At 40.4% G+C, this 13,335-nt stretch overlaps 1 protein-coding gene across 11 annotated transcripts in view; it reads right to left on the bottom strand.

The window, feature by feature from the left end:
- The window catches only part of phyhiplb (phytanoyl-CoA 2-hydroxylase interacting protein-like b), a 58,523-nt gene that overhangs the window by 15,642 nt on the left and 29,546 nt on the right, over window positions 1–13,335 (bottom strand). Inside the window, exon 1 of one of the 11 annotated variants that reach the window (XM_069900705.1) lies at window positions 2,919–3,153. The exons of the other annotated variants lie outside the window; for them this stretch is intronic. The gene's annotated coding sequence lies outside the window, so the exon portion shown is untranslated. Of the gene's footprint in view, window positions 1–2,918; window positions 3,154–13,335 lie in introns of those variants that run through there. 11 annotated transcript variants of the gene reach the window in all.

Genomic DNA, 13,335 nt, shown 5'->3' with positions numbered 1-13,335 from the left:
GAGAGGATACAAATAACCTCCCAAGGATGTTGGGAAACAGAGACTAATGCAAGGGAGGAACTGAAAGAAATCAGTATCTCTAAGGACATGGTCTTGGGGAAATTGATAGGATTGAAGGCAGATAAATCCCAAGGGCCTGATAATCTACATCCTAGGGTACTTAAGGAAGAGGCCATTCAGATAACAGATGCTTTAAGAATTATTTTCCAGAACTCGATAGACTCAGGATCAGTACCCATGGATTGGAGGGTAGCGGGGAATTATAGGCCGGTGAGCCTTACATCAGTAGTGGGCAAAATGATGGAATCCATTATTAAGGATGTAATAGCGGAGCATATGACTAGCAGAGAAGGGATCAGACGGAGTCAACATGGATTTACAAAAGGTAAATCGTGCTTGACAAATCTATTGGAATTCTTTGAGATGGTGACAGGTAAAATAGATGGGGGAGAGCCAGTGGATGTGGTGTACCTGGACTTCCAAAAGGCCTTCGATAAGGTCCCGCATAAACGACTGGCTTCCAAAATCAAGGCTCATGGGATTGGGGGCAAAGTATTGATGTGGATTGAGAACTGGCTGGCAGGTAGAAGACAGAGAGTTGCGATAAATGGCTCGTTTTCTGAGTGGCAGGCGGTGACCAGTGGGGTGCCACAGGGATCTGTACTGGGACCCCAGCTGTTCACAATTTACATTAATGATCTGGATGAGGGGATTGGATGTAATATCTCCAAATTTGCAGATGATACTAAGCTAGGAGGGGTTGTGTGCACGGAAGAGGGGTGTCAGGAAGCTCCAGTGTGATTTGGATAAATTGAGGGACTGGGTAGATACATGGCAAATGCACTACAATGTGGATAAATGTGAGGTTATCCACTTTGGTAATACAAACCAGAGGGCAGATTACTATTTGAATGGCAATAGATTAAGAGATGGGGAAGTGTAGAGAGACCTTGCGGTACTTGTACACCAGTCTCTGAAGGCGAGCATGCAGGTACAGCAGGCGGTTAAAAAGGCAAATGGTATGTTGGCCTTCATATCAAGAGGGTTTGAGTATAGGAACAAGGATACCTTACTGCAGCTGTACAGGGCCTTGGTGAGACCCCACCTGGAGTATTGTGTGCATTTGTGGTCACCTTATCTAAGGAAGGATGTTCTTGCAATGGAGGGAGTGCAGAGGCGATTCACCAGGCTGATACCTGGAATGGCAGGAATGACTTATGAGGAAAGATTGCGCAAATTGGGATTGGACTCGCTGGAGTTTAGAAGATTGAGAGGGGATCTCATAGAGACATATAAAATTCTGGCAGGACTGGACAGAATGGATGCAGATGGGATGTTTCCAAGGATGGGAAAATCCAGAACCCGGGGCCATGGTTTGAGGATAATAGGCAAACCATTTAGGACCGAGATGAGGAGGAATTTCTTGACCCAGAGAGTGGTGAATCTGTGGAATTCATTGCCACAGAGGGCACTAGAGGCAGGTTCATTAAATATATTTAAGAGGGAATTAGATATATTTCTTCAGTATAAGGATATTAAAGGTTACGGAGAGAAGGTGGGGACGGGGTACTGAACTTTAAGATCAGCCATGATCTCGTTGAATGGCGGAGCAGGCTCGAAGGGTCGAATGACCTACTCCTGCTCCTATCTTCTATGTTTCTATGTTTTTTCTATGGTATGAGATATCAGACATCCAGGATACTCTATCTCTTCCATGGAACCTCTTATCTGTCCCCCTAACTAGGGAATCCCCTTTCACTACAACTTGCCTCCTCCTCCCTTCACTTCTTAGCCACAGGACCAGACTCCATGCGAAAGACCTGATAGCCATGGCCTGGGCCTGATAGGTCCTCCCCCTCCCCCCCCCCAAACAGTTTTCCAAATGGTATACTTGTTATTGAGGGGAACGGCCAGAAGGGTGCCCTGTATTGCCTGCCTGTTCTCTTTCGCCCTCCTTACTGTCACCCATCTACCCTCTTCCTGTCTCTCAGGTGTGATAGTGTCCCTGTCACTTCTGTCCCCCCGCCTCCCAAGTTATCTTGGTTTAACAGAGTTGCAGCTGGATGCACTTCTCGCAGATGAAGCCGTCAAGAATCCTGCCGGCTTCCCTGACAACCCACATTCTGCAAGACGAGCATTCCTTTGCCTTGGTTGCCATTCCCGCTGTTTATAACTAGAGGAACAAAATATGTGATAGATAAAACCTGCCCTTACCTGGGCCTACCTGCTGAATCCTTTATGTTCCTTGAACAGAGTGGCCCTTTCTTACTTCAACTCCTACTATCCTTCGCTTCTTACCTGTTCTCATCAAAGCCTCACAACTCTGATGACCATTCTCTCGATGACCGCTACACAGTCCCTCATTTTTATAGCAATATTCAGCTTCTTCCTCAATGAGTCTCCTGTCTAAAAGTATCATAATTTGACCTCTACTAAATTAATATTTTCCCCATAAGGTCCTGGCTTTTTCTTGTAACTACCATATATTGAAACTTAAGGAATTGTGATCACTATTCCCAAAGCACTCTTGCAATGAGATTCTGATCACCTGTCCAAGACGCTCCCATGCAAAGTCTAGTATGGCCTCTTCTGTGGTTTGACTGTTACGGAGTCCAGAGGACCCCAAAAACCAGCAGCATTAGATATGCACCACCACACAGGGTTACTTAAACCAAAGTCGTTTTCAATTAAAATTGATCAAGAAAACAGAATTAAACTTTAACATTACTTAACCTACTCAACCCACTTATTCCCCCCTCTAATACTAAGCACAGGTGTGTGTAATGTATATTTAAGATTAGAAAAGTTCTTTGGATCACAGTCCAATCTCATTGGTTGCAGGCAATTCTTGTACTGTGCACAGAAGTTAACATTAACAAAGTTCACCAGTCTTTGGTGCTTAACAGGCAAATGGTTACCATTCAGGAGGGTTCTTGCTGGTTTTCAGAGAGATTCTTTTTGTTCCAGGACATCTGCACCTGATTCCTTTGCTGACAAAACTTTCCCCCTTCAGGGTTCTCCAGATGGTCCTCTTTCTTTCGGGTGACCGAAATAAGCTAGTCTTATTCTTTGACCAGACAGCCTTCCAAGAGTTTGCCAGCTTTGTCCTTCTGGAACTGATTTCTGTGTCTCTCCTCTCAGTTTCACTCCCTCCCTCTCTGAAAGCAAAACTGTTCTGCCCCCAGCCTGCAAAAATCACATGCTCTCCCAGGCAAGCTGTACCTTGATACTTTGTGGCTCATTTGCAAAAAGCATTCTGCAAAAGTCCTGCAAAAATTCTGTGTTTTAAAATGTGTGTGCAAGCTGCTCTAGCAATTCCTCCCAAGCCACTTCCAAATACTCTGTCACATGACCATCTTCATGCCGATTCAAGAAACTGCCCTAGATGCATCTAAATTCTGCCCCAACTAAACGTCTAAAGTGACTAAATTAAAAGTGACTGTAATCTGTCCACACATGTTCCTCTATCTCTCAGTGGCCATTGGGTGGCCTAAGGTATAACCCTATCAGAGTGAGCATGCCTTCTTTATTTTTTAATCTCTCCCCTTACGGCCTCAGTGAATGAGCCCTTTATTATATACTCTGGAAGAGTGCAGCTCTGGCACTGCCCTTGATTAGAAATGCAACCGTCCACCTCTTTTTACTTCCCTCTCTATCTCTTCTAAAACAATGGAAGGCAGGAGCATTGAGCTATCAGTCCTAGAACTTTTGCAAACGAGTCTCTGTAATGGTCACAACACCAAGTACTGATCCAGACTCTTGTTCGTCTGTCTCACCCATAATACTACTTACTGTAAAATAAGCACACATCAGCCCATCCGTCTTGCTGTGTCCATTAACCTGCCCCTCCTTCAGTCCTATTTGCATTAACGTCTGCCATCTCCTTAATTCTTCTACTCTTTGCCCTGCTGCTCTGGTTTCCACTCTCCAAGTAAGAACTATGCCAGTAGTTGCTGGAAGACTTTGAGCAAAATATTGGTACTACTATCTATGGATGATTGAAATCAGAATTTAAATGGGACACCCTTTTGCTTCCATAAACGTTCAATACAGAGGGACTTGACAATCCTTTGCAGAAAAAAATAATTCAACTATGGTGGGTAGACAAACATAGAATACACATGAACAATAAATTATTAACCCAATTAAATTTGTCATTTCAACCCAATAGTTGCATAGTTAATGTTAAATCTATAACTATCTGCTGATTGAAATCTGTCAAATTATAATTCTATTCTCATATCTAATATTAAATAATTAAATACAGTACATTGAAAACAAAATGTATCACTGTGGTGAATTTATGCCTTTACTACTTTTGAGATCTATTTTGATATTTTGCATCATGTAAAGTCCTACGAAGACTGGATGAAATAGCTTCAACCATACCATACCAGTGCTACATCAGAAATAACATTACTTCAAAGAAAATTGAAGAAGGGCTTGGTTATTATTCATTGAAAACAAATGATTTATTTCGAGAAATACCGAAGAGTACAAGAAACAGAAGGTAGGCAAATTAATTGTACCCTCATGCCTGTGCCACGATTTATTAAGATTATGACTGAGCATTTATGTTGGTACCAATTTCCTGTATTAATATCTAAAAGCCTATCAATCAGCCACTTTCTTAAATTACAAAGAATCATTAACCCCTGGTGAATAAATTTCATATCATCTCAGTCAATTTCTTAAGTCAGTGCCCGCTGGTTCTCGACATTCCCATCAAGCTAAATACATTTGACTACGTGTACCTTATCAAGTTCAACAAGAACTTTACACATTTCAATGAGCTCACTTATTCTTTTAAACTTGAGAATTTAATTCCATTTAAACCAGTCTGTTAAATCAGCCCTCATATAACAATCCCATTACCCCAAGAATTCATTTGAAAAATATTTACTTTATTCCTTCAATTGCAAACAGTTACCTTCTTAGGAAAGGATACTAAGATCTGTTTACAATATTCCAGCTGCTGCCTCAGCAGGTTGTTCCACAATTATGAAAGATACTCACACTCTTCTTGCATGAAAGGCAAACATACCACCTGCCTTCCTAATCGCTTGTATGTATCACCATACTAACTTTCTATGATTTGTTTACAAGGATACCTAGTCACTCTGAATATCAATACCTTTCAAGCTATTTACAGGAGTTGTCTGCCTCGATTTTTCCTATCAAAGTGATTGACATCATGCATTTTCACATTATATTCAATCTGTCATGTACTTATCTGTTCATTTAATCTGTCTGTCTCCCTGAAATTTCTTTACATCCTCCTCTTCCAGCTTTCCAGGATTTCCAGACCAGAATATATTACAAACAACTGAGATCCTAGCAGCATTTTCCACAGTACCAAACCACTCACAACTTCCCAACCTCAAAAATTACCCATCAAGTTCTACTCCATTTTCTGTCCATTTACCAAATCCTCAATCCAGTTTTATATGCTGGTTTCAATTACTGTACATTCCAATTTTGCTGAATAGTCTCTTGCATAGCACATTATTAAAGGCCTTCTGAAAGCCTGTGTACATCATGCCAACTAGTTGAGCCTTTCTGCTGGTTAAACCTGAAAAAATTTCAAAGATTTGTCAAAAAGTATTTCTCTTTCAAGATGCCATGTTGACCTCTTCTCATCCTACTATTGTTCCCAAGTATTTTTCCTTAAAATTTATCAGATTTTATTACTACTAGCATGTGTCAAAACGATGCATGGTAAACCAAATCTATGGAGGTTTCTAACTGAAAAAAAACCAGGACTATCCCTAAATATGAACCTGCTGGGAAATTCTTTCTCCAAATTAGCAGCTCAAAACATTTGCAAGTTTTAAGTTGATCTTCAAATCCTGAAACAAATAATTTTTTTTTTAAACAGTATATATGTTTGAATGGGTCTCCCTTGTGGCAGCAATCCCTATAAAGCATTTGATAAGATGGTAAGTTGGTCCAGAAGGTTAAGGCAAATTGTATCCAAGGTGAGCTTGCTAATTGGATCCCTCACCACAGTCCTTTCAAGTGAAGCAACACTTCACTTGTGTATCCACTGTTTAAAAAAAAATTTAAAAATTTCAAATTTAAAAATTAAAAAAAAAATCTTGCAAATGGTGGGTGCTGAGGCTGAATTAAAATGTTTAAAAATACAGAAATACCTATATGGAGATTTATCGAGTGTCTCTTAATCTCTTCCTATTCCTTTTTCATTCAGTTTAAAAGATGATTATGAAGTTCAGTTCAGGAAAACCTATCTTAAAAATAAGAATGTAAATTTTTTAAAACTTCTGTATGCAAAGTACAATTGTGCAGCTATTCCAGGAGGCAATGAGGATATTCAGATTTATTGACGGAGTACATACTCTACATCACAAACAATCCTGAGATTCCTTTTTCTGCAGGCACGGTAGAATTATCCTTAATTGATAGTGCAAAATATAAACTGTTTTTTCTTTGGCTTGGCTTCGCGGACGAAGATTTATGGAGGGGGTAAATGTCCACGTCAGCTGCAGGCTCGTTTGTGGCTGACAAGTCCGATGCGGGACAGGCAGACACGGTTGCAGCGGTTGCAGGGGAAAATTTGTTGGTTGGGGTTGGGTGTTGGGTTTTTCCTCCTTTGTCAGTGAGGTGGGCTCTGCAGTCTTCTTCAAAGGAGGTTGCTGCCCTCCGAACTGTGAGGCGCCAAGATGCACAGTTTGAGGTGATATCAGCCCACTGGCGGTGGTCAATGTGGCAGGCACCAAGAGATTTCTTTAGGCAGTCCTTGTACCTCTTCTTTGGTGCACCTCTGACACGATGACCAGTGGAGAGCTCGCCATATGACACGATCTTGGGAAGGCGATGGTCCTCCATTCTGGAGACGTGACCTACCCAGCACAGTGCAAAATAGAAACTGTACCTATCGTAAAATAGGTAAACAAGCAAAAACGGTTCAGTTGAGGCTGACAAATGCAAAGAGACAACGGGTACCTTGATGAACTTTTCAAAGACTATCAAGTGGGATACTGTGGTGGTTGTGGACTTATCAAGGGAAAAATCAATTCTCAACGAGGGCAGAACACTTTGAAGGCAGAATAATACTGCCAGACTGGATAGAGATTGGAGGAACAAATATTCAAATTGAAGAAATAAGACACAAGAATCGTATATCTTTAACACATGCAAGTTGATGGGGTAATTTACAGTGGCTAATTAACCTTTGTCTGTCAGTAGTATTAGAATTTGAATGGGAGCTGAAGGGAATATGGGATGAATAAAATTAAGATAAATATAGGATTAGTGTAAATATGTTGGTGCTGGTCAGTTCAGACTTAGTGGACTGAAAGACCTGTTTAGGTGCTGTGTCTTTCTATGTTTCTAAGAACAAAGGGCCAAATGCCCATCTTATATGCTGTATCTTTCTCGATTTTAGATAAGTCAGAAGAGCCAAGAGAGGAAATAAAGAGAAAAACGTTTACATTCTTAGGCACAGAAATAATTCAAGTTATTTGTGCAAAACACGCATCAAGAGAGACATGCCCTAGCACTAAACATTGGTTCATGTAGTATGTAGTTTCTAAACGTTTCTCATCCATTCACGTGATTCAACCTTCCAAACCAGCCATCCATTGAGATTCTTGTGAAAGCCATTACAAAGTCAAGGGCCCTGATCCTCATCAAATCCTCTTCATCATCTCTTCAAAAAGCTCAGCTAAATTTATGAGATGATTTCCCACACTCAAAAGTCATGCTGATTATCCCTCACCAAACACAGGCATTCCTGTAACTCAGGAACTCACCGACCACTGATGTTAGGCTCACCATGCTCATTGGGCTGGCTTGTTCCTACAGCCCTTCTTAAATAAAGGACGATTGGTCACTTTCCAGGTTTGATACCTCATCCGTGGCTAAGGAAGATGCAAAAAAATCTCTGCTGGGACTCCTGCAACCTTTACCATTGCTTTCCAGAACACCCTAGGATACACTTGCTAAGGCTCCAGGGATTGATCCATCCTTGTATGCCTCAAGACTTCCAACACATTTCTAATATCATATTTGCTCATTTATTCACATAATCATTCTTCTCCCTTTTCATCAATTCTTCAGTCAGTTGCAGTTGGTTCCTCCTATCTCCAACCAAACTGTTGTCCTTATTCACTATAATCATCTTTGACCACCACATTCCTCTCAGTAGACACAGATAAAATCATGTGCATCAGATTCAGGAACATCAAATGCTGATACAGTCATACCAATCAGTTCCAAAACATACCGGAAGCAATTGCAGCACTGTTACCCACAGCCAAACCACTACACACTGCATACAGGCCCTAGAAATGCACACAACTGCACCCATTCACATCACATGTGGTCTCAGTTCCTCATACCATAGCATGCACCAACCTCCTCCATCAAAATACTGGATATATCTTGTCCCATCAACAGGACAGAGAGCCTACCAGAGAAGGCAGCACCATCTATTTCAGTAACTTGAGTCACCAGTTCAAAACCAGTGGAATACAGGAGATAGATCAAGAAAGCACAATTGGGACCATCCTTAGATGGCAGTCCAAAGTGATAGTCATGACCAGGTTTCTCCTCAAGTCTCCTTGACAGACAGTCACCTTTCCTCCCTCCAGAAACATTAGGTATCAAAACCTTGTGAAATGCACCAAACACTGTGTCCCTAAATCCTTACTTTCTGATCCTTTCTCCTCATTCTTTTCTCTACTGTTGCCCTTCCCTAACTCCCTGTTTTTTACTGGCACCATTCCATACTGAAACAAAATGGTACCAGAATACTCTGGTGATTCTTTAATAGCTGCTCCTGGTGGATCCTCATCATATGCTTTTGTTTTAATTATTGCACTATATGCAATAATACTTGCCTGGATAAAATGCAAAATATCATTGTATCTGAACATTCATGTCAAGAAATGATTCAAAATGATTCACTGTATTCTTAAAAAACATTCTAAGTAATAGGATGAGATCTGCTAGAATATTATGCATAAACACGAAGTATAATGCTGCCTTTATTAGGTTCTGAGTACTTTTATACCAATTATATTATAGACTTCCATTTTACACATTTTTTGCTATTCCTCAATACATCTTTTTGTGATTATGAATTACAATTTCAAGCATTTAACTCGGGGAAATCTTTACAGAGTAGTTATTAAATTGTTCAAATGCAAGCCTTTGTATGTTAAATGAAAACTGACACTAAAAGAATTGAGAATAGTACTTATTCATCTAGGACAGTAAACTACCCCTGTTCTAATGCACAGGGGAATTTTTCAGAGCCTGAAAATTGAACAATTTTGTTAGATTTTGTAAGACACATCAGCAGATGCACAGAATGAATAAACGAACCTACCATTAACAGCTTGGTGAATACAACTACCCAACAATGAAATGGTGTTCTTTTAGTTATCACTTAATGCAATACCAGAGATGTGACAGTTCCTTGCAATAACTAAATATTCCAAAGTTCATACCAGAAGCATAATCTCTTTCAATATCAATGAGATACCTCAAAAGAGCATCACAGCCAGGTATCATTTTAATTGTAGTTTATTCAGAAAGTCTCATAACATTTCACAAGCAATTAAGCCAAAGATGCCGTTAACAGAAAATGTGATGCCAATTAGTGGCTGGATTTACCAAAGCAATACTGGCACTTTCCCACATAAGCATTAAAAAAGGATGGGACTCCCAAATATAGATTGAGTCATACAACATGGAAATAGGCCATTTGGCTAACCACGTCCATATCATCTCACCCTCCAGCTCTTGGCCTACGGTGTTCAACGCTACAGTGATTCAAGTGCTTGTCTAGACGTTTCTTAAATGCAGCCTGTGACTCAACTTCCATCACTCTCTCTGCCAGTGCTTTCCATGTATCACTACTCTCTGGGTAAAAGAAGGTCCCTGTCAGAACCCCTCACAACCTCTTAGCCCTTAACTAAAACTACGTCCTCTAGTTTTATAAGGAGGAAATATTTCTGCTTACACCTTAATTTCCTCATTAATTTTATATGCATCGATCAAGTTCCCTTTTAATATCCTCTGCTCCAGAAACATACTTATCTTCTCCACTTTCTCCTCATAACTAAGACTCTCCATCCCAGGCAATATCATGGTGGACCCTCCCTCAGATCTTTCCCATGGTATAGTGACTAGATTAGTACTCTAGTGGAGGTCTGTCTGAAGCTTTATGAAGTTGGAGCATAATCGGTTCTTGTATTTAAAGCCTCAAATGATGAAAGCCAACATTCCTTATGGCTTCTTACCCACATTTTCTACCTGTACTGCCATCTTCAAGGATTTTAGACTCACAAACCAAGGTCCCTGTTTCCCAGGAAAAGTTTGTAATTCTGCTTTATCTTCTTAATTTCCTACTTAAGGGTCTCCCTGCACTTATTGCACACATGACAGAAATCCCCCATTTTTAGTTCCCTATTCCTGCCATACGGTTCTTTTTTCCCCTCTATATTCAACCCTCAAACTCTCTTGACATCCAATCTTTCCTGCACTTGTCTTCACTTTCACCTTTATATATGCAGTCCCTAAACTTCTGTACTTTTTCATTTGAAAGCCAATGTAGACTTATCTGCAAGTAAATGCTCCCCATCTACCTTTCCCAGGTCCTGTGTTATTTTAATGAATTAGTCTTCTCACAATTTAAGAACTTTATTTCTGGTCTATCCCTATGTTGTTCCATAATCACTTTGAAATATACAGATTTTAAGGTCACCATATCCAAAATTCTCACCCACTGACACTCTTTCCACTGACCAGGTACATTTACCAAGATAGAGTTCAGTGACACTCTTTTCCTCATTTGTCTATCTACATACACAGTCAAAAAGCTGTCCTGGGCACACATCAAAAATAGTGCCCTCTAAGTCTTTTATGCAGGAAAGCAGTAGGAAGAAACCATGTCATTTGGGTGTATTTAAGGCATAAAGTGAAAGGTATCTGAATAGTCAGGGTATCACAGGTTATGGGGAGAAGGCAGATGAGTGGGGCTGAGTGGGAAAATGGATCAGCTCATGATGAAATGACAGAGTAGACTCGACATGCTGAATATATTTAATGCCTCAAATGATGAAAGCCAACGTTCCTTATGGCTTCTTATGTACACCTTATGGTCTTACAGATGCTGGAATCTGCAGCAAATAAAAAATCTGCTGGAAGAACTTCAGAGGAAGGGTCTTGACCTGAAACTTTGATTGCCCATTACCCATCACAGATACTGTCTGAACATGGAGTTTCTCCAGCAGTTTGTTTTCTGTAGCAGGAAGAAGCAGCAACCTGGTGTGGTGTGGTCTTTCGTCAGCTAAAATCAATTTTATGCTTTGTTTGAACCCTGGACTAGCACACAGAACAAGGCATCCAGAGTTCAAGAGTAAGAGCACAAGAGGAATCACGTGATGGAGTAGTGGCTGGAAGGGGAATACCAGCCCTCTCCAGAAAAGAGGAAATAAAGTGAAGAAAATACAAAGTTCAATGAATACAAAATATAAGAAATAAAAGATAAAGTAGAGAAAAGAAAGAAAATGGCACCTAAAAAGGAAAAAGTAAAAACAACTGGAAAAAAAGAAAAGACACTGGAAAAGAAAGGAGAAGGCCTTACCTGCATGAAGAAACAGGAAGCCATGGTGGAGAAGAGCGCCTGATCTCCAAGGTTGGTGACGGCCCCGTGGAGTCGCGACCCCCCCGACCGCTGTACTGCAAAAATGGCTCTCTGAGCCAAACAAAAGTGTGCAGTGCGCAAACTAAGGAAAAGGAAAACACCAATGGGAGGGGGGCTCAGCCGAGGAGTGGGCAACCACAGCGCGACCAGCTGAGGGATATCCGACACCAGGGCTCTCAGTTGGAAGAGGAAAGCGGCAGGAGAGGGAGTGAAAGGAAAGAAGAGCAGCAGCAGGAGACCCAACAGATGGGCAGCTCAGAAGAAGAGGACCAACAGCAAGAGGCCAAGCAAGGAGAGGCCCAACAAAGTGAGACAAGCAACTCATCAGGAAAGTCAGAAGAGATACAGACACAAAGAAGGGAAGAAGAAGACAGAGACACAGGTACAGACACAGAAGAAGAGGAAGAAGACCAAGATCTTCACAGAGAAATAGAAGGTAAAACAGATGGACAGAATATAGATAAAGCTTTTTTTCAAGAACAAATGAGAACATTAAAGGAATGGTTGTCGTTAGAATTTAGTGCAATTAAAAGAAAAATGAAAAGGACAGGAGATAAAGTGCAAAGATTAGAGCTGGTCATGACAGAAATAGGGAAAAGAATAGAAAATGTGAAAGAATGAGAAATGGCTGTAGAAATGGAAGTGAATGACTTAAGAGGAAAATTAGAAGAAAGTGATAAAAAGTTAAAGAGTCACAAGAGTTGTTAGCTCAGAAAATTGATATGTTGGAAAATTATAGTAGGCAAAACAACATAAAAATAGTGGGCCAAAAGGAAGATGAAGGCGGCACAGACATGAAGGAATTTATAAAGGATGGATCCCAAAGGTCCTGGGAATGACAGAAATACAGGAAGGAATAGAAATAGAAAGGGCACACAGAACACTAGCCCTGATACCACAGATACATCAAAAAACATGATCCATTTTAGTAAAATTTTTGAGACATATGACAAGAGAAAATATACTGGAGCGGGCAAGGAATAAAATTAGAGAAGACAATAAACCATTGGAATATAAGGGTCACAAAAATTTTTTTTACCCAGATATAAGTTTTGAACTCTTAAAGAGGAAGGAGTTTAATACAGCAAAATCGATCCTATGGAAAAAAGGTTATAAATTTATGTTAAGACATCCAGCTGTGCTTAAAATATTTATCCCTGGGGAGCAAAACAGACTGTTCTCGGATCCGGAGGAAGCACGAGAATTTGCAGAATGCCTGCAGGACAGAATGAAGAACAGCGATAAAATATATATAAAGATGTAAAAATAATGTATATGTAAAGAACTAAAGAAGGGAAAGAGAAGGGAAGAAAGGGAGTAAGGGGGAAAAAAAGGGAGAACTTTGTTATATGTGTTAAAAAAAAAAGTGTTTTCTGATGGGGTTGGGGGGAGAGAATAACTGTCACTGCAAAATCAGTTGACGCTTGCGAGTGGGTTCGCAATCCAAATGGAAAGGGGAGTTGCGATTGTCTGGCAAGGGAAAGGGGCCAACTCAGAGAGGGGGGGGGGTATATTTGGGGTTAAGGGAATATTGGATGTGGGAGTTGTTTAAGTATTTTATGTTTTAAATGTGTTGTCATTCATTGAGTTTAAAAAGGGAAATCTGAAAGATGAAAATGGGGAATGGTGGTGGCGAGGAAGTGGAAATGATGTGAATTTAT

Source organism: Narcine bancroftii, chromosome 10 (assembly GCF_036971445.1).
Source record: "Narcine bancroftii isolate sNarBan1 chromosome 10, sNarBan1.hap1, whole genome shotgun sequence".
In the NCBI taxonomy this organism is placed as follows: Eukaryota; Metazoa; Chordata; class Chondrichthyes; order Torpediniformes; family Narcinidae; genus Narcine; species Narcine bancroftii.
Note: the sequence above shows the minus strand (reverse complement) of the source record. Positions and strands in the feature narration are given on the sequence as shown.